General features: G+C 47.7%; 1 long non-coding RNA gene across 2 annotated transcripts in view; it reads left to right on the top strand.

Moving 5' to 3' along the window:
* Nucleotides 1-18574, top strand: part of LOC119452379 (uncharacterized) — a 72367-nt gene that overhangs the window by 24247 nt on the left and 29546 nt on the right. The window lies entirely within an intron of this gene.

Raw genomic sequence — 18574 nt, 5'->3', positions numbered from 1 at the left:
CTAAGTCTTTTGTGGTTTCGTTTGTGACAAACTGATGGAGGTGCTGGATACGCGTCTATGCGGCCTGGCAATACGGCCTTCAAGATCTGCCGAGGATGTCGACCCGAACCGCAAGGCAGACACAGGAGACATACGGTACGGGACAGCCTCCTGCTTTGCTCGTTCTCCACATGCCACGCTGGCCGTGGCCGTTCCATGGTGAGCCTTTTGAGGACGTGGAAGACTGGCTCGATGACTTCGATCGTGTGGCCGAGGTTAATGATTGGGATGAACAGAAAAAGCTAAGGAACGTGTACTTCGCACTAGAGGACTCTGCCCGAACATGGTTCGCTAACCACGAGCCATCTGTCACCACCTCGAAAGAATTTCAACGTCAGATACGCGATACGTACAGCAGTCCCGCAGGAAAAGAGCAAGCAAAGCAAGCCCTTCAGAGTAGGGTTCAAAAGCCTAATGAAAGCGTAGCCATGTTTGTAGAGGAGATGTCGTGGCTTTTCAAGCATGCTGACCGAGGCATGACAGAAGCGAAGAAGGTCCGCCTGCTGATGCAAGCAGTGAAAGAGCAGCTGTTTGCAGGACTAATGCGAAGGCCTCCAGCTACAGTAGCTGAGTTCGTCAGTGAGGCGACAACAATGGGGCGAGCCCTTCAGCAACGCTCCTCGGTCTACAATCGCCAAATCACCCTGGGATCAGCATCTTCTCTCTCGTTGCCCTGTGACACTGATGCGCTTCGAGATGCTTGTGTGTAGTCTCGTGCGGGAGGAGCTTGATCGACTTCTCACGCCGATCGGCAAGTGCACTGCGAGGGTACGCATTCGTGTGGCCACATTTGTCACTTCATTTATTATACTGGCAGAGTGCTCTAGACAGGTCATTCTTGGCATGGACTTTCTTCGGGAGTATGGGGCAATCATAAACCTTCGCGAGTTGCTTGTCACTTTTTCCAGCAAACGTGCAACTCATTCGGACGACTATCACCCGTTACGCGTTTCGGGCGACTGTGCTACTTTGCCACCACAGAGTACTACGTTGATCACTGTGGAAACAGACGACGATCCTCCCCATCTCAGAATCGCTGAAGGCAGTCTGTCAGTCTTGTTGGCTCGACGGGTTTGTGTAGCCCGCGGCATCTTGCAGCTGTCGTCACGGACTGCTCAAATTTTAGTGACCAATTTCAGTCGTGAATACCAGCACTTTGCCTCACGAGGTGCGCCCCTTGCCCAAATACATGCTGGCCGGTAGACATGATCATAGACGCAAACCAAGGGCCGAGGCACTTGACGAAAAACTTAAACATGACACAGAAGTGGTCTGTGTAGATGCGGCCAAAGAGGGCCCCCAAAATTACATCATCTGTGCGCTAAGGGACACATAGGCAAACATTCGAATAGTATCATCAACTCTCTCCAAACCGACCGCACCACAGAACTAGTCCCTGCTCACTCGGGAAATGCCGGTAGCGAGGCTGCGCACCAAACAGCATGAGGCTTAACCGACCGGGCGGGGTGCTCCTCAGACTCGGTGGACTTCTGGAGCGAGCCAGCGACCACATTTAATGAACTTGCCAGATTTTTCAAAGAGGTTAGGAAAATCTATCCAGTTCTTAATAAGGAGCTATCCAGGGAACAGGCCACGATTTTACGTCAGATACAAACTGACTCTTTTCCCTGCCCACACAGATTGGCATAGATTACGTGCGGACAGGTGGAACCCAATTTGCCTAAATTGTGGCCAGAACCAGCTGGCCACCCAAAGTCATATCTTATGGGGATGCTCTGCCAAGCCCCCTCCAAAAAAACTACTGCCTGCTCCCTCGGAGGAAGCCTGGGAGGCCCTCTTAAGGTCAGAAGACAAGACCGTCCAAGAAAATCTCACGACCTTGGCTCTGCAGGTCGCCTCAACCGAGGCCACCTAGAGGCCAAGGCCTTCAGATCTACTGTCGGAAATTTTTTAATAAAGTTTTTTCCTCCTCCTGCCATCGCCTATTTCGAGCCAGTCAGTGACTATCCTGCTTGTTTAACTGTAGGACAGAATGGTGCAGATTCTACCTGTGACGTACCGGCCAACAGCAAAATTGATGTGAATTCCAAATTATCAGGTGAACAACAAGCTAGCATTCGAAGCCTTTTACAGTCTTTTGCGGACTGTTTCGCTTCAACATCAAAGGTTAACCAAACGCCTATTGTGAAACACCGAATTATTACAAATCTCGATGAAAGACCCGTGTGCCAACGTGCCTACCGTGTTTCTCGTAAAGAGTAAGACGCCATCCGAAATCAAGTCCAACAAATGCTTACCGACGAAATCATACAGCCCTCCACCAGCCCATGGGCGTCAGCTGTAGTTCTGGTGAAAAAAAAAGACGGTACAATGCGTTCTTGCGTTGACTATCGCAAGCTTAAGAATGTTACGAAGAAGGATGTTTATCCCCTTCCCCGCATCGACGATTCTTTGGACTGCCTTCGACATGCCCGATACTTCTCATCGATGGACCTACGCAGCGGCTACTGGCAAATAGAGGATGATGACCGTGACCGTGAGAAAACCACATTTATTACACCTGATGGACTCTACGAATTCAAGGTCCTTCCTTTCGGATTGTGCTCTGCGCCTGCTACCTTTCAGCACATGATGGACACAGTACTATCATATCTCAAGTGGCAGTCATGCTTTGTCTATTTAGATGATATCGTGTTTTCAGACACTTTTGAGCAGCACCTACAGTGCTTACAAGGAGTTATTGACGTAATTCGTGCTGCTGGCCTGTCTTTAACGCCTAAAAATGCCATTTCGGGTTGTCGGGATAAGGGGGGTTGCCAACGGCTCTCCACCTGGACACACCGAGTCCCGCGGCTGGCGCATGCCTGCCCATCAACCGCGGTCCGGTACAAGCTCGACGAAACAATAGACAACAACCACGTGTACACTCGGAAAGCATTTATTACCACTGCAACTAACACTTCGAGCAGGCCAGCTAGCTGTAGTTGACATTGCTGAGGGTTCCCTCAAAGAGAATAATACACTAGGTAAAGAAGGACTTCCGACTTACCAACTGGGGAATACGGGCGGCCTTGACGTTTGCCGCGGCAAGAACGCGGTTGACTAACCACGTGCGGGAATACGGGAGCGGCGGCGGAGACTTCTGCTATCGCCGCTTGCTGGGGACCAAAGAGACCCGGCCGATGTCAGCGGTATCTCACGTGACCCACCCGGTGGTGCTGATAGCGCTTGCGATTCCCGTGCGCCGGGCCGCGAAAGGAAAGCTTCCCCTCTCCCAACTCACCCAGGCGCGCATGCGTCTGACGCGACGTTCGCTGCACGTGCGGCGGTCATGGGACCCGAGGATTTCCACATCCCTCCACCCTTAAATGTTGCCCTACGACAGAGAAATCTCTGAAACGACGGCATTGACAAAGTATCCGGGCAGATGCGATGATAAACTCCGGCAGGAAATGGCAGAATCCACGTTGATAGGCAGCACAGTCCTGTGGGGGGCCGCCCAGATATGGCAGCTGTCACTGTGGTTGACGATGCCGGGGCAGAAGATGGCTTTCCCTCAAGATGGCCGCCGCAATGTCCACCCCGGAACAGTGGGTCAGGACTTTGTCGAAGCGGCGCTGCCCGCCGGTACGATGAACCTCGCACAGACGCATCCTCGCGGGAGTGTATGATGGTGGGCCTCCCTCATTGTGGCTGCCATGCGCTGCTGCATCGCACCACGAGCAGGGAGGGGCCTCCGCTGCAATTTGAGGCTGAGACAGCAGGCGGGGACGTGGATGGCAGCAATAGTAAGTCCAGGCGGCGTCACTCGTTCTGCAAAGTTGCTGAAATGCTCTCCACAAACACTTAGAATTAAGGCAGTAGAGGCCGCCGCAGCGTCGGCCGTTTGACACGATGCTGAACCACCCGTCTACCGCATAGCTTTATGCGGCAACGAAAGAAAACACACATAAAAAAACAATCCAGTTCGTTTGAATGAAGTTATTCGCTTCGACCAAATTTTTCCGGTCCGATCCAGCGTGAAAGTAGGGCGATGCTCGTATGAACAAAGCGCTCTATGGTCCCCCGAGATTTCCGTTATTCCACCTGCAAAATAATGAGTTCATCTGAACAAAATAAGCTTTCTGTTTCGAACGAGGTTTCTCCGCTCGGGCGAGTATAGTAACTAGCGAATCCGTTTGCACCCGCTAAATGTCACGGCATGGCCGTCTTCGAACATGCGACTGGCAGCTCCGAAGGGCCTTAGGCCAAATCGCGTCCATGACGGATACCAATGCCACAAAAGACCCATAAAGGGTTCCAATGAGCCGCCGTGTGGAGATGCAGGCTTAGCTAAGTGGTCCCCGCTCGCTGCTCAACCCACACCTTCTGAGCAGAATCCTGAGACTGCGCCCCACTGACGTCCTAGCCAGCGTTTCCGGCGCCCGGCTCCCAGAGCCAAAGATACAGAAAGGAGGCTATATAAATATCTACAGGGAAAATCGACCACCGGGTTGGCTGCTGCACTCACTCGCTTCGGGCATACTCTTAGGAGAAAACTCGCTGCAAATTTCAGCGTCTACACGAATTCGGTGACACTGGTGCAGCGTTACCTCGCACTCAAGAAAGCACATGCCCAATCTAGCTAGGAATCGCGCCTTCGGGTGAGGCCTTCCTCGAACCGATCGTGCCCCACGTTGGCAACGCCAAATGTCGGGATAAGGGGGGTTGCCAACGGCTCTCCGCCTCGACACACCGAGTCCCGCGCTCCGGTACAAGCTCGAGGAAACAATAGACGACAACCACGTGTACACTCAGAAAGCATTTATTACGACTGCAACTAACACTTCGAGCAGGCCAGCTAGCTATAGTTGGCATCGCTGAGGGTTCCCTCGAAGAGAATAATACACTAGATAAAGAAGGGCTTCCGACTTACGAACTGGGGAATACGGGCGGCCGTGGCGTTTGCCGCGGCAAGAACGCGGTTGACTAACCACGTTCGGGAATACGGGAGTGGCGGCGGAGACTTCCGCTATCGCCGCTTGCTGGGGACCAAAGAGACCCGGGCGATGTCAGCGGTATCTCACGTGACCCACCCGGTGGTGCTGATAGCGCTTGCGATTCCCGTGCGCCGCCCGCGAAAGGAAAGCTTCCCCTCTCCCAACTCACCCAGGCGCGCATGCGTCTGACGCGACGTTCGCTGCACGTGCGGCGGTTATGGGACACGAGGATTTCCACAGGGTATGACGAACTAAAATTTTTAGGCCATGTCGTCAGCTATGCAGGCATTCGACCAGACCCTGACAAAACCATTGCTGTTGCTTTGTTTCCAACACCTGCGAACAAACACGAACTCCGCCGTTTTCTAGGGCTTTCTGCATATTATAGACGCTTCGTGGCTTACATTTTAAGGATAGCCGAACCTTTGCAGCGGTTAACAAAGGATAATGTTCCTTTTTTCTGGGAGCAGGACCAACAAGAGGCCTTCTGTGAACTCCAGAAACGTCTGCAAACACCTCCAGTTCTAGGGCACTTTGACGAAAACAGTGACATCGAGTTGCACACGGATGCCAGCAACGTTGGCCTTGGTGCCGTCCTTGTACAGTGGCAAAATGGAGCCGAGCGCGTCATTGCGTACGCAAGCCGCACCTTGTCTCCAGCTGAAAGGAACTATTCCACTATGGGGAAGGAATGCTTGGCTGTTGTGTTGGCAATTGCTAAGTTCCGCCCATATTTGTACAGCGATCGTTTAGAGTTGTGACAGATCACCATTCATTGTGCTGGCTCGCCAATCTGAAGGATCCCTCTGGCCGTCTTGCACGCTGGAGTCTTCACTTGCAAGAATATGACATGACGATAGTGTTCAAGTCCGGGCGTAAACACACAGACGCCGACTACCTGTTGCGTGCTCCACTTCAACTGTCGCCATTCGATGTTGATGAAGAGGACGCATTTCTTTCCATTGTCACAGTGTCAGACATCAGTAAGCAACAGCACGATGATTCAGAACTCCGGCCTCTCATCGACTACCTTGAGAACCGTCTACGAGAGCCGACTCATATGTTCGTCCGAACATTATCGTCGTATTTTCTCCACGATGACGTCCTCTACAAATTGGGTTTTCACTCGACCGCAACCACCTGCCTCCTTTTAGTGCCGGCCGCACTACGGGACGACATCCTGCGGGTCTCTCATGACGAGCCATCTTCGGGCCACTTGGGATTTGCACGGACGTTTTCACGCATGCGCCAAAAGTACTTCTGGTCTAACCTTCGCCATGACGTAAAGCAATATGTGAAAACATGCCGCTACTGCCAGAGACGCAAAACACCACCCGTGCGTCCCGCTGGACTTTTCCATCCCGTTGATCCTCCACGGATCCCTTTTCAGCAAGTTGGCATAGATTTGCTTGGACCATTCCCCACGTCGATGGCTTGTAACCGTTGGATTGCTGTTGCCACAGACTACCTTACACATTACATTGAAACCCGAGCTCTCCCACGAGGCACTGCTAATGATATTGCAACCTTATTTGTACGTGACATCGTACTCTGCCATGGTTCTCCAACAGTGATTATAACCGACCGGGGCACAGCATTTACAGCGCAGCTCACAGAAGATATCATGCATCTCAGTGGTACAGTTCACCGCAAAGCCACTGCTTACCATCCCCAGACGAATGGGCTCAGAGAAAGGCTAAATAAAACGATCGCTGATATGATTTCCATGTATGTTGACTTTGACCACAAAAACTGGGACGACGTTCTCCCATATGTTACGTTTGCGTATAATACTGCCGTTCAAGAAACTACCGGCTTCACCCCTTTTCGCTTGGTGCATGGCCGGGAAGCTGTAACAGCGTTGGACGCAATGCTTTTACCCACCCACTGTTCTAATGTTGTCACTGATGCTGCCGAAGAGGCGCGCCAGCTCGCACGAATGCGTATCCGCTACCAACAACAAAGCGACGCCGACCGATACAATCTTCGTCACCGAGACGTCACTTATCAACCTGGTGACAAAGTATGGGTGTGGACACCGATCCGCCAGCGTGGTCGGTCGGAGAAACTTTTGCACCGCTACTTTGGACCCTATAGGCATCGTTCAACGACTCGGCGACGACTGGCAGCCACCTTGAGGCATCTATATAATAGACCACTGTCGGAGGACCTCTTGCTAGGCGCAGGGCCACAGAGTTGTCAGACAACAGAGGCAATGCGTACTTTTTCACGCTTCTTAGGCGACACGGGCCTGGACTCACGCTTGTGATAATCATTTGTGCAATGTGTCCTTTCACCTAGTTCCTCCCATTATCATCCACCATTGTGACCCTCTTTCTTCCCCTCCTCCCCTTCCCTTACGTAGAGTAGCAGGCCAGATGCTCCATATTCCGGCCGACCTCTCTACTTTTTCACATCAATAAACTACTTCTTCTTCTTCTTCGGCGACGTCACATACGAAGTGATTCCTGAAGTGGAAGGCACCACTAGCCGTCCCCGACGCCCACGCCTGTCTGATGTCGTTCACGTCTCTCGGTTAAAGCTTTACTACTCCCGCTGACCGCAAAGCTCTACACCTCTCTCACCATCTACGTATTCCTTAACAGTATCACTGTGGCACCCCCCAGTGTGTAAATGTTCTGCATTGAGACGATGCTTCTAGGGAGGGGGGTAATGCCACCACCTTGACACGACTGAAAGCCACTGGGTGCAATTCCATGCTAGGCATGTTGGGTTGCTCATCAAAGAAGACTACAAAGGTGCCAGAATAGCTCCATAAAAGATCTATAACGTCGACCGAAGTCTTTTGTGGTTTTGTCTGTGACAATATTCATATTTCCCCACAGCGGTGTGAGTTTCCTCAGGGTTTGCAATTGGCGATGAATAATCTGCTTGCAATTTCTCTTTTCCATTCAAAGGACACAATGAACTAGAAGACCAACAGGTTTCTCACAATTTTCTATGCACTTTATTTGTTCGATCAGTCATGAGGAGTCAGTGATACAGGCAGACAAAACTGGTCTTTTGTGTAGGAGTATGAGATTAGTATATTTTGCCTATTCAAACTAAAAGGTTGCTGTGAAGCATCCTGCATTCAACTATGCTACATTGGCCTCTTCTGTGTTAGTTGTTTCGTACTTTTACCTTTCCTGCCTGGGCCTAGATGGGCCTGCAGTATTTTGCAAACAAATAAATAAACAAACGAAATAAAGTAGCACTAGCAAGCTCGTGTGGATGGCAGTTTTATGCCCTCAAAGTTTTTAAGTTCACAAAAGTGTAAACGGAAACCGTCGTGAGCAAGGTAATAACCTAAAATTTAGCAATATATTCTTCATGGCTTACATAAGAATGTATGCCACAACAATTAAGTACCTTGTTCTGGGTACATGATTTGTGTCACGTTGGTTGCTCATGGACCTGTTTTCTGTGCGTGTGATATTTTGCAGCCACAGCCAGCAGAAGACTCACCTGAAAAGGCCTTTCCTGAGGCACAAAGTGAGGCGTTACTTGCAATTGCAAACTGCGACCAAGAAGAAGATCAAGACTCTACAGCAATCCCGTCGCCGGCTTTTGCAGAAGGTTGCTCATCTCCAAGCTGTCATTGAAGATTTGTCTGAGAATTGCATTCTAGGAAATGAGGATGTTGCCACGTTGCAGAGTCTTGGTGGGGCAAAAAAAGACTTGCTCATGCGTCAACTGACACATAAGTCTGGTGCAGCCGTGTCACCCACTTACTTGCCAGAGCTCAGGGCATTTGCACTGACGTTGCATTTTTATTCCCCTAGAGCATACCGATATGTACGAGCTGTTTTTGACACATGCCTTCCGCATCCAAAGACTCTCTGTGAATGGTACCAATCCATTGATGGGGCTGCTGGGTTTTCAAAAGAGGCACTGGCTGCATTGGCTATGAAGGTAGAGCAAAATTCACAAAACGGCCACTCCACATTATGCAATCTGGTTGTGGATGAGATGGCCATGTGGAGTGGGATGGAAAAAAGTTTCATGGATACGTTGACATGGGCATTGATGTCAATGATGACAGCTTTCCAGTTGCCAAAGATGCATTTGTTTTATTGCTTGTTGCAATCAATGGCAGATGGAAGCTGCCGATTGGCTACTTTCTAGTGGATGGCCTTGGTGGTGAGCAGAGGCGCAATTTGGTGCTGCAAGCTGCTGGCTTCGCTCACGAAAAGGTGCACACTTTGTGAGTTTGACATGCGATGGCGCTGCAGCAAATTTGTCAATGCTGTGCAGCCTTGGCTGCAAGATGGACCTGACTGAGCTGGATGCTTCTTTTCCGCATCCAGTGACAAAAAAGCCTGTCTTTGCCATGTTGGATTCCTGTCACATGTTGAAGATGCTGAGGAACACTGTGTGTGATAACAAGGCTATTGTTCATACGAACGAACAGTTCATATTGTTGAAATACATTGATGAGCTGCATGAAATTCAGTACACAGAAGGCCTAGATTTGGCAAACTTAGACAGGCACATGTTAATTGGAAAAACCAGCCCATAAAAGTCTTATTGGCAGCTCAAATGTTTAGTCAATCGGTAGCAGATGCTCTTGGTGAATATAGAGCTCGAAAAATCCCAAAATCTTCAAATTCCTTGCCAACAGAAGAGTATCATACATGTCAACAACGCATTTGACATTTTAAATTCAAGACATCCAAGGCAAGAAGGATGGAAAAGGCCACTGTGTCCTGAAAATGTGACTCGTGTCACTGAGTATGTCGAAGAACTGAAGGCCTACTTTTGCTCACTTAGGTAGTCTGCAGCTGGTAAGCTAATAACAGAGACCAACCGAGAGACAGGCTCCATTGGTTTTGTGCTTAGACAGTGCCATCCGTCTATACAACCACTTGGTTACAGAAAATGGCCTATTGACATATCTTCCGACCTCCAAGCTCAGTCAGGACCACCTCGAGCTATTTTTTGCTGCAATAAGATCATTTGGGCGCTGCAATGACAACCGAACAGCAAAGCAGTTTGCAGTAGCATTCAAGCGTCTGATAGTCAGAGAAGCCCTGCAGCCAGTGAACCAGTCACGGAAGCAATTTTACAAGATCATGGCTACTCTGCCGACCCAGGCAGGGTGTCTGCACTTGGAGATGCAATTGTTGCGCACATAGCCGGGTTTGTAGTTCGCAGCTTACTGCTTCACCTCCAGTGCGATGAGTGTGCTTCTGCACTAAAGGTGTCAACTCCTGCATGCATGCCTGCATATTCCCTGATTCGTCAATAATCGAGAGGTGGACTGATCTACGCTTCAAATGATGTTCTGAACATTTGCAGACAATGTGAGAAAGAGCTGCATAGCGCTCTGGTGTGCTCGCCACTACCATCCCAAAGGCTTGCAGCTAAAGTTGCAATGGCCACTATGACAATCTTTGTCGGCAAGGACTTCTTTAAAGTGTTAGATCATCACATGCTTGAAAATCACCCGCTTGAATGCCACTCATCCCATCTTGTGAGGGCAATCATAGATAAGTACCTAGATGTGAGACTGTGCTACGTTGCCAAGATGACAATGGAATGTCTCCATCAGGAAAGAATTGGGCAAAAGCTCACAAAGCTGATGTAGTTCAAGGTCCAATAAATCTAGAAAATCTTGCAAATTTTTGTACTATCATTGGCTAATTATTTACAACTATTCTAAATTATTGCCTACATGTTAGTTTAAGGGCTTCACAGGCAAACACCACACAGTGGTTATCAACCATGTTGTATATATTGGAGGGTTAGGGGTAAATCGGACCACTTGAGCTTTTTCATTTGGCAGCCGAATAGTAGACTGGTCTTTTTGAATGTTGCCACAACAATGTGTGGCCGCTAAGGTGAGGATAGTGCCTGCAACCTTGTGCAGAGGAGCAGGATCCCTTTTGCTCGATTATATTTTTTTCGTGTAATCATCCACTGTTTAGGATCGACTGGTCTTGGTGATATAAGCAGGGCACTGCTTATATCACTGAGAATGCAATAAGGAATACTATTGAATTAGAATGGTTACATTATCGTGAACATGACAGCATAATTCCACAAGCGCTGTGCCGCCATGGCAGTCAATTGACGTGGTGAACCAAGCTGGTGCCTTGTGTAGAGAAATACAAACCTCGCATTCATGTTGGTCATTTGCTTTGGCTGCACACTGACAAAGCATAGTTAGGGTGCATGAACCTTTCCAACCTGTCATTGGCAAGTAGCACTGTGGGTAGAATACACCTGATTCATCACGCAATAAGTGAAAATTCCAAAGCAATACGTGGGCTCTAAGAGATACCATAGTGGCGGGCTCTGGATTAATTTTGACTGCCTGGAGGTTCCTTGGCATGCATCTAACTCAAGTACACAACCGCATTTGCATTCTGCTCTCACAGGAATGCAACTGCATCTGGGAATCAGACCCGCAACATTGCGCTCATGAAGCACTATTGCCACTGAGCCACCATGACTTGTCTTATTTAGCTGCTGTGACTCGCAGTACAGGAAAAACTGCTACACAAGTTTCCTCGCGGTTAAATTATGTTCGTGATGGCTCACACAATTCATTCCTTTATCTATCAACTTCGGCAGTCCCACCAGGTTCTGTGTTAAGGCATTTGTTTTTTTAGTAACTTTGTAAAGTGCATATATTGTTCAAGAGCGTTGTATGCAGACATCAAACTTTTTTTAGGGGATAAATATGATGCCTTATTGTAAAATGTGCAAGTACATGCTTGTTGTCTTGCTGAATGCTGTAGCTTGAATCACCTGCTTGCAAATTCTGCCTAAACAATTGTTCTGTTCAGCATCAAGCTAAACAGCATGGACAATGACAATAGGTTAGCTGGCCTGCCTTTCACTAGAGCAAACTGTGCGATGACATGGGCATGCTATGAATGCCCTCAATGCATTACGCGTGAGCTAAGTATACTCTTGAGGATGACAATGTATTTTTCAAAGTTTGATCCTGTATGCCTTTTACCTGACCTTTGTGGAAATTTGCCTCCGTCACCTGGAATACCGTTGGTTTTACTACTTTCAAAATAATTCTTCTCTCCTCCCCCTCCTCTCTTTGTCTCATCTGCTCTCCTCTCGGCATTCCTCCTCTCCGGATTGCGCAACGAATGGCAACACCTGCGGCTCCGCGCGCGATAATGCGAAGCAGCTTAGGTTAGAGACGCGACGGTAGGCGCCCCAGAGGCACCGCCAATAGTCACCAACGCCGCGCGCGTTCGGTGCGAACGCGGGCATAACGCCGACGGCGTCGACAACAGTTCTGCGCGTTGCTGGTGCTGCTGCATGTCCAAGTTTATACAGCTGATAAAACTACCTTGAGTCGACCCCATGGCTGCTTCGCATACTACTCAGGGTTATACCACCATATCAGGGTTCCCCTACGGGAAGATGGTGTAATATTTTTGTTCAAAGCGTAGTTTCGAATTTAACGCGTGGTTTGTCAGTCGGCCGTCATGAATGTCTCCTCAAGGCGGTAAAACTAAAATGCCGGCAATACTAAAAAAATCACTGCATATTCACGAAGTGAATGATGAGTGGGCGAAGAGCACCGGGGGATCATTCGGGTAAACCACAGCTACGGACGAGAGAGAAAGAGAGCGCGCGTCGGGAACGAACACCCTTGTGCAGTGCAGCGCCCTCAGCTACGGACGAGAAAGGAAGCGCGCGTCGGAAACGAACGCCTTTGTGCACCGCAGCGCCCCTACCTACGGACGAGAGAGAAAGAGAGCGCGCGTCAGCAACGAGAGTACAGTGTACACGAGAGAAAGAGAGAGCGGCTTGTGCACCGCAGCGCCCCTAGCTACGGACGAGAGAGAAAAACGCCGGTAGAGTGACATAGAATATGGGAGAGTGTCCAAAGCCGCTATTACAATATTTTCTAGTGCACTGTAGCCGCTATTCTGGACATTCCGCCATTTTCTTCGAGGCGTGACGCAGGCGCGACGCTTACAAAATGGCGCTGATGGTTTTGCATTCGTAATAGAGTGTACTAGAATATGGTCGAGTGGGACGAGCGGCTGGGGCGGCGCATCCTTTGCCTTGAGGCGCCCGACGTGGAAAAATACTGGGGCGGCGCTGCAGTCGAAGTGGATTGGGCCGCATCGAGGTCGCACCGTTGGAAACTGCTGGCGATACTGCTCGGCAGGGTCATTCGTACTACTTCGCGCGCTGGTATTTGCGTTCAGACCGCTCAAATGAGGTTCATAATTGCATATGACATGTATTTATGCCTTAAAAATACATTACTTTCTTTCTCTTCTTTATTTATTTTTATTATTTTTTAATACCGCTCGGTCATTGCGCGTGCATTGCGGCCGCAGTGTCGGCTTTCATTCTACTATATGTTATTGTACGGTTCCCTTCGGAGAAAAAATATTTTTTCTCGTTCTTCAAGCAGCATGTATCTCTCGTGTGTATTGTTGCACATAAAGTTTTTCATCAGTAGGTCCTGCGAAACGCAGAAGGAGAAAGATATGCAACCTTCCTGCTTGCCGCTTCAAACAAATAAAACATAGCTGCCCATCCGGCGCCTTGTCCTCAGATTTACGGGAAGTATTGTTAGAGAAAAAAAAAGTTGTCGCAGTTTCACCTGAAAGGCGAAGCATCAATTGCGATATCAAATTCGTAGAGAGCTATAGGGAGTAATGATAGTAGCTTTATCAGCCGTATAAACTTGGACATGCAGCAGCACCGGCCACACGCAGAACTTGTCGACGCCGTCGGCGTTTTGCCCGCGTTCGCACAAAATGCGCGCGGCGTTGGTGACTGTTGCCGGAGCCTCTGATATAAATAGGCACTTGGTGCCGCAGCTAAACGTCGCCTCCCCCCCCCCCCCCACGGCCTTTCGCGCGTCGGAAGAAGGCGCATTTGTTCTACATATATGGTGATTGTAAAGGAGGAAAGAGACGCCTACTTCTACAGCCCTTAACTTTGTGCAGCACTTTTTAGCTGTAATGAACCTGCCCCGTAATGCCAACCGGGTTTACATTCGAGTTCAATCGCTAGAGCACAGCGCGAAGCTCTCAGCCTCACCATTGGAATGAAGCGCAAAGTTAGGCGAAGTTGAACAGCGACATGACCGCAGTGCCAAGTCATCTCATTTGACCTTCAAAGTAGTACAACTTAGCGATGTATTTTTTGCGTATTATTTCATTAAATTATCGCATAAGAACAGCACACATTAAGTTTTGCGGTATGCAAATGCATGAGTTACATGCCCTTTAAATGAAACTTCGACGGCATCTTGTTTCATTGCGAAATTTCTCTTACGTTTCTTCAATTTATTTTGCTGCAAGCGCCGGAAACAACGACATTTCTTGCGCACTCAAAAACGGCGATGCCCTAACCAATTGGCACATGCATATATTAACACGATTTTGCTCGCATTACCGTTTTCGTACAACTTAACGCGATTTTTTTTTAGTTTTATCACCTTGAGGAATCATCACGCGTTAAATTCGAAACAACGTTTCGAACATAAAAGCAACATTTTCTGCACTAATGTTAAGAGTCGCGAGATGTGCGAATGTGCGGAGGCTTGGTCCGGCTGAATTATTCGATAGAGACACGACTGCCCGCCTAATCAAGACTAATCGAAATTGTACACATCTCGGAGGAAGAAAGATTACGGATTACATGACGGCAACAGCGCCGTAATGATAATGATACTCGGGGAAAGAAATAATAGACGAGTGTTCAAGTTGCTTGAAGGGCTTAGCTTTCCCCGAAGCATTGCATGTTTGCATCTACGTGCAACAATTTTGCATGGCCTCTGAGAGTGCTGCGTGTTGTTGTCTCGCGACTCTCAACATTGGTGCAGAAAATGTTGCTTTTGTGTTAGAAACGTTGTTTCGAATTTAACGCGTGGTGTCTCCTCAAGGTGATAAAACTAAAAAAAAAATCGCGTTAAGTTGTACGAAAACGGTAATGCGAGCAAAATCGTGTTATTATATGCATGTGCCAATTGGTTAGGGCAGCACCGTTTTTGAGTGCGCAAGAAATGTCTTTGTTCCCGGCGCTTGCAGCAAAAGAAATTGAAGAAACGCAAGAGAAATTTCGCAGTGGAACAAGATGCCGTCGAAGTTTCTGTTAAAGGGCATGTAACTCATGCATTTGTATAACGCAAAACCTAATGTGCGCTGTTCTTTTGCGATAATTCAATGAATTAATACGCAAATAATACATCGCTAAGTTGTACTACTTTGTAGGTCAAATGATATGACTTGGCACTGCAGTATCGTCAGTTTTTCCAACTTTGCCTAACATTGCGCTTCATTCCAATGGTCTACGCAATTTAAGCGAGGCCGAGAGCCTGAGCTCAAACAATTGAGCTGAAATCAGTGTAAAATACCAGGATAAGAGAGGACACTTCCTTAGGCCCCTGCGCCCGATTTTGGTTCGCAGCGCACCTAGCGGGTAGGTGGAATCTACACAAACTCAGAGATTGGGACCGCATAAAAACAAATCTCGAAGGCTATCTTCTGGTGATTAAAAAAATTGAACGGCCTCCAAGATTGCTTTCGTGCGAGTGCTCGTCCCAGAGGCTATATTTCGATTTTTTTAAAGTGTTGCTTGCATGCATCGAGTAGCTTCGTGTAAGCTGTGCCGCCAGAGCAGCAAGCACACGATGCCACTGTGTGTTTATGCAGACATTTTAAATAAACATGACAAGTGTTGGAAGAGACGAAACATTTTATTTTAAAGTCATATTCTCAGCAAGCACATGCACACTTTTTTTTCCCGCAACGTTCGATGAACGCAAGCACTGAAAGATGGTTGCACTGCAAAGTGCAAGACATTATATGGCTTGCACGTGACGTCACGTCCGCCCGCGCCGCTGCGTCTGCGCCATGCCGGAGCACCGCTACAGTGCCTGCCATGCCGGAGCACCGCGCGCGCTTATGCGGTCCCAGTGAACCACAAATATCCATTGGATGTACCACAAAAGACCAAATATCCAAGACATTTAACGACGTCCAGTTTACATCTATAGTATGTTCGACTAGTACGTGGCAGTCAAGGGTCATCCAGAGGACGTCGAATGTCCTTATGATTTGGACATCTCTTGCACATTCAAAGCTCTCGTGCATTGATCGTACATTGTGCGTTATGAGTCGATGCACGCACTATGCCGCAGAAATACAAGCAAATTGTCTCTAATGCCTAACAATGGGAAGCTAGGAGAGCAAAAGCATTAAATTAATTATTTTGCAATTTAGCACGACCTTTGCACGCACTGCTGGAGGTCTAGTAACGTTGCTGCTGGACACCGCGCGCAAAAGCCAATACTTTCGCCATTTTTTCGCTATGCTTTCGGTCTCGGTTACGTCATTTTCTTTCTCATACAAAGATAATTTATTTTTCAGTTATATCTATTAGTACACTGTTGAAAATACGTAACCTTTAACTTGCTGATGTATTACGACAGTTTATAAAGAAAAAAAGAAGCTTGAACTCGCAATAGCTTTGACTTCGCATCGCCACTGATATCAATTCAGCAACACGCGCCTCGATGCAAGTGCGCAGCAATGTTCCGAAACGGGCGCGAGCAGCGTGTGCTTTATTTGTGTCTTTTCGACTCTTGTGCGGTTGACCATGGCCCAAGTACTGTACGTATATAGTAGGCAGAACTGTACAGTTGCGTGTTGAAATTTAGAGCTGTGCTTCTGACTGCTATTTGTGGTACGTTTGTTCGCCTTGCGGAGCGCTTACGGGAATGTTCTGGAGGCAATGTTTTGATGGTTAATTTTCGCACATGTTTGTATCGCTTGGTTTCCGGCGTTCCTCTTCAAGTGTCAGGGATATTTCTCATTTGCAATGTCTATATCTAAGTCCCTGGCAGCATTATGTTATTGGCACTTTTGTGATCTGAGAAGCTGCCTGACCAAGTTGCCTATCAAGATCAACATTCCATCTCTGGATTCTGCTTGCGTGGAATTTATTTTACCATATATTTTTCAATGCAGCTAGAAAGTACTGGCTTTCTATCTTGAATCCGGTGGCCCCAGAAGCAGCTGCTGGCAAGCAGGCCATGCACTTTTTGTCATTAATTAGTATGTGATACTACCTCTTACTAATCAGTTTTATTCTTTTTAATTATAATTGTGGCACTGTGCCTACTAGTCATTTTGTGCCTACTCGTTACTTGTGTTTTAATAAAGTTTAATTTTCAAGAATCTGTTTTTGATTACGTGTTTTTTTTTTCTTTTTTAGATCCGCGTTTAACCTGTTTGTGTACAGCGAGAACATGTAATGAATAATTTCATACATGTGCGTGGCTGGGGGCTGATCATTTTTGTAATAAAGCTTTATCAGTTGTATAAATAAAAAAGTAACATTGGTATGACATTGTGAGTTTCACAGGTGTGCTTTACCTAGTGCTTACTGAACTCACTATTTTCATTTATCCATTGCAGGATTTGTAATGATGCATAATGATCAAAATGCGGATTTACAGTTTTCTCATCACAGTTTTTGCATTTTGATGAGCGCTAGAACTATATATAAAAGTTGACAGTCACTTTAGCGAACACTGAAGAGGATGAAGGCAGAAGCCTGCGCACTCATGAAGCATTCATTAAATTATTTGTCATTTGCATGCGTTGTTACTTCTATTGTTTTCTCCTACCAAAGTTGTGGGCTCGAGTGCCTTAATTACCTGTGCCTTAATTAACTTCGTCATAATTAACACCAATGGTTGCGGGCTCTACTCCCACCAAAGGTCAAGGGTCTGAGTGCCTTAATTGTATCTTAACTTTGTCTTAATTAACATCAAAAGTCGTGGGTTCGACTTCCACCAAAGTTCGAGAGTTCGAGTGCCTTAATTAACTCTGCCGTAATTAACTTGCCTTAAATAACTTCGCTCTAATGAACACCCAAGGTAGTGGGTTCAACTCTACCTTCACCATGTCAATTGGAATCCAACTTGGAGATAATTTGGAGATGTGGCCGGTTCGCCCATATCTCCAAGTGGTTTCGACTCCCAACAAAGGCCGTGGGTTAGAGTGCCTCAATTAACTCTATCTTAATGAACTGTGCCTTAATTCGCTTTGACCTAATTAACACCAAAGGTCGAAGGTTCAATCCCCAATTTTGATGCCATTGAATTTTGGTGCTGCGACGCTGGACATCGGATTTTCGACCATTGAGCCATCTAAGGATTTCACCTTAAGTGTTGCAGTTTATATTTTCACATTCACACGTTTACACGTTAACAAAACATTTCAAGCAAAGTCACCAGCTACATGCCGACAATGTGGGTAACTGTGTCATTAGTGTGCCTCAGCAGATGTACCACCGATGACAAATTAATGCGAACAGCGGAGCGTGTGGCCGAAGCATAACTAAAGGTATACGGTGAATGTCGTCGGCCTGTCGTTGTGCACGTGCGTGGGATATAGTTCTCAAGGAAGAGTGCAGCCCTGCTTGCCCTATTGCGATAAACGTCACCCGTATTTTGTCCGAAAGTTGTTTTCTCATCTCTCCTCGGGCAGTGCCATACCCACCTGGCAGTACACTGTTATGGTGACTAGCACCATCGCTACATCTGTAGCGTGATATAGCTGGCATGCACCCAGCTTGCTACCGTCATT

Source organism: Dermacentor silvarum, chromosome 1 (assembly GCF_013339745.2).
Source record: "Dermacentor silvarum isolate Dsil-2018 chromosome 1, BIME_Dsil_1.4, whole genome shotgun sequence".
NCBI lineage: Eukaryota > Metazoa > Arthropoda > Arachnida > Ixodida > Ixodidae > Dermacentor > Dermacentor silvarum.
Note: the sequence above shows the minus strand (reverse complement) of the source record. Positions and strands in the feature narration are given on the sequence as shown.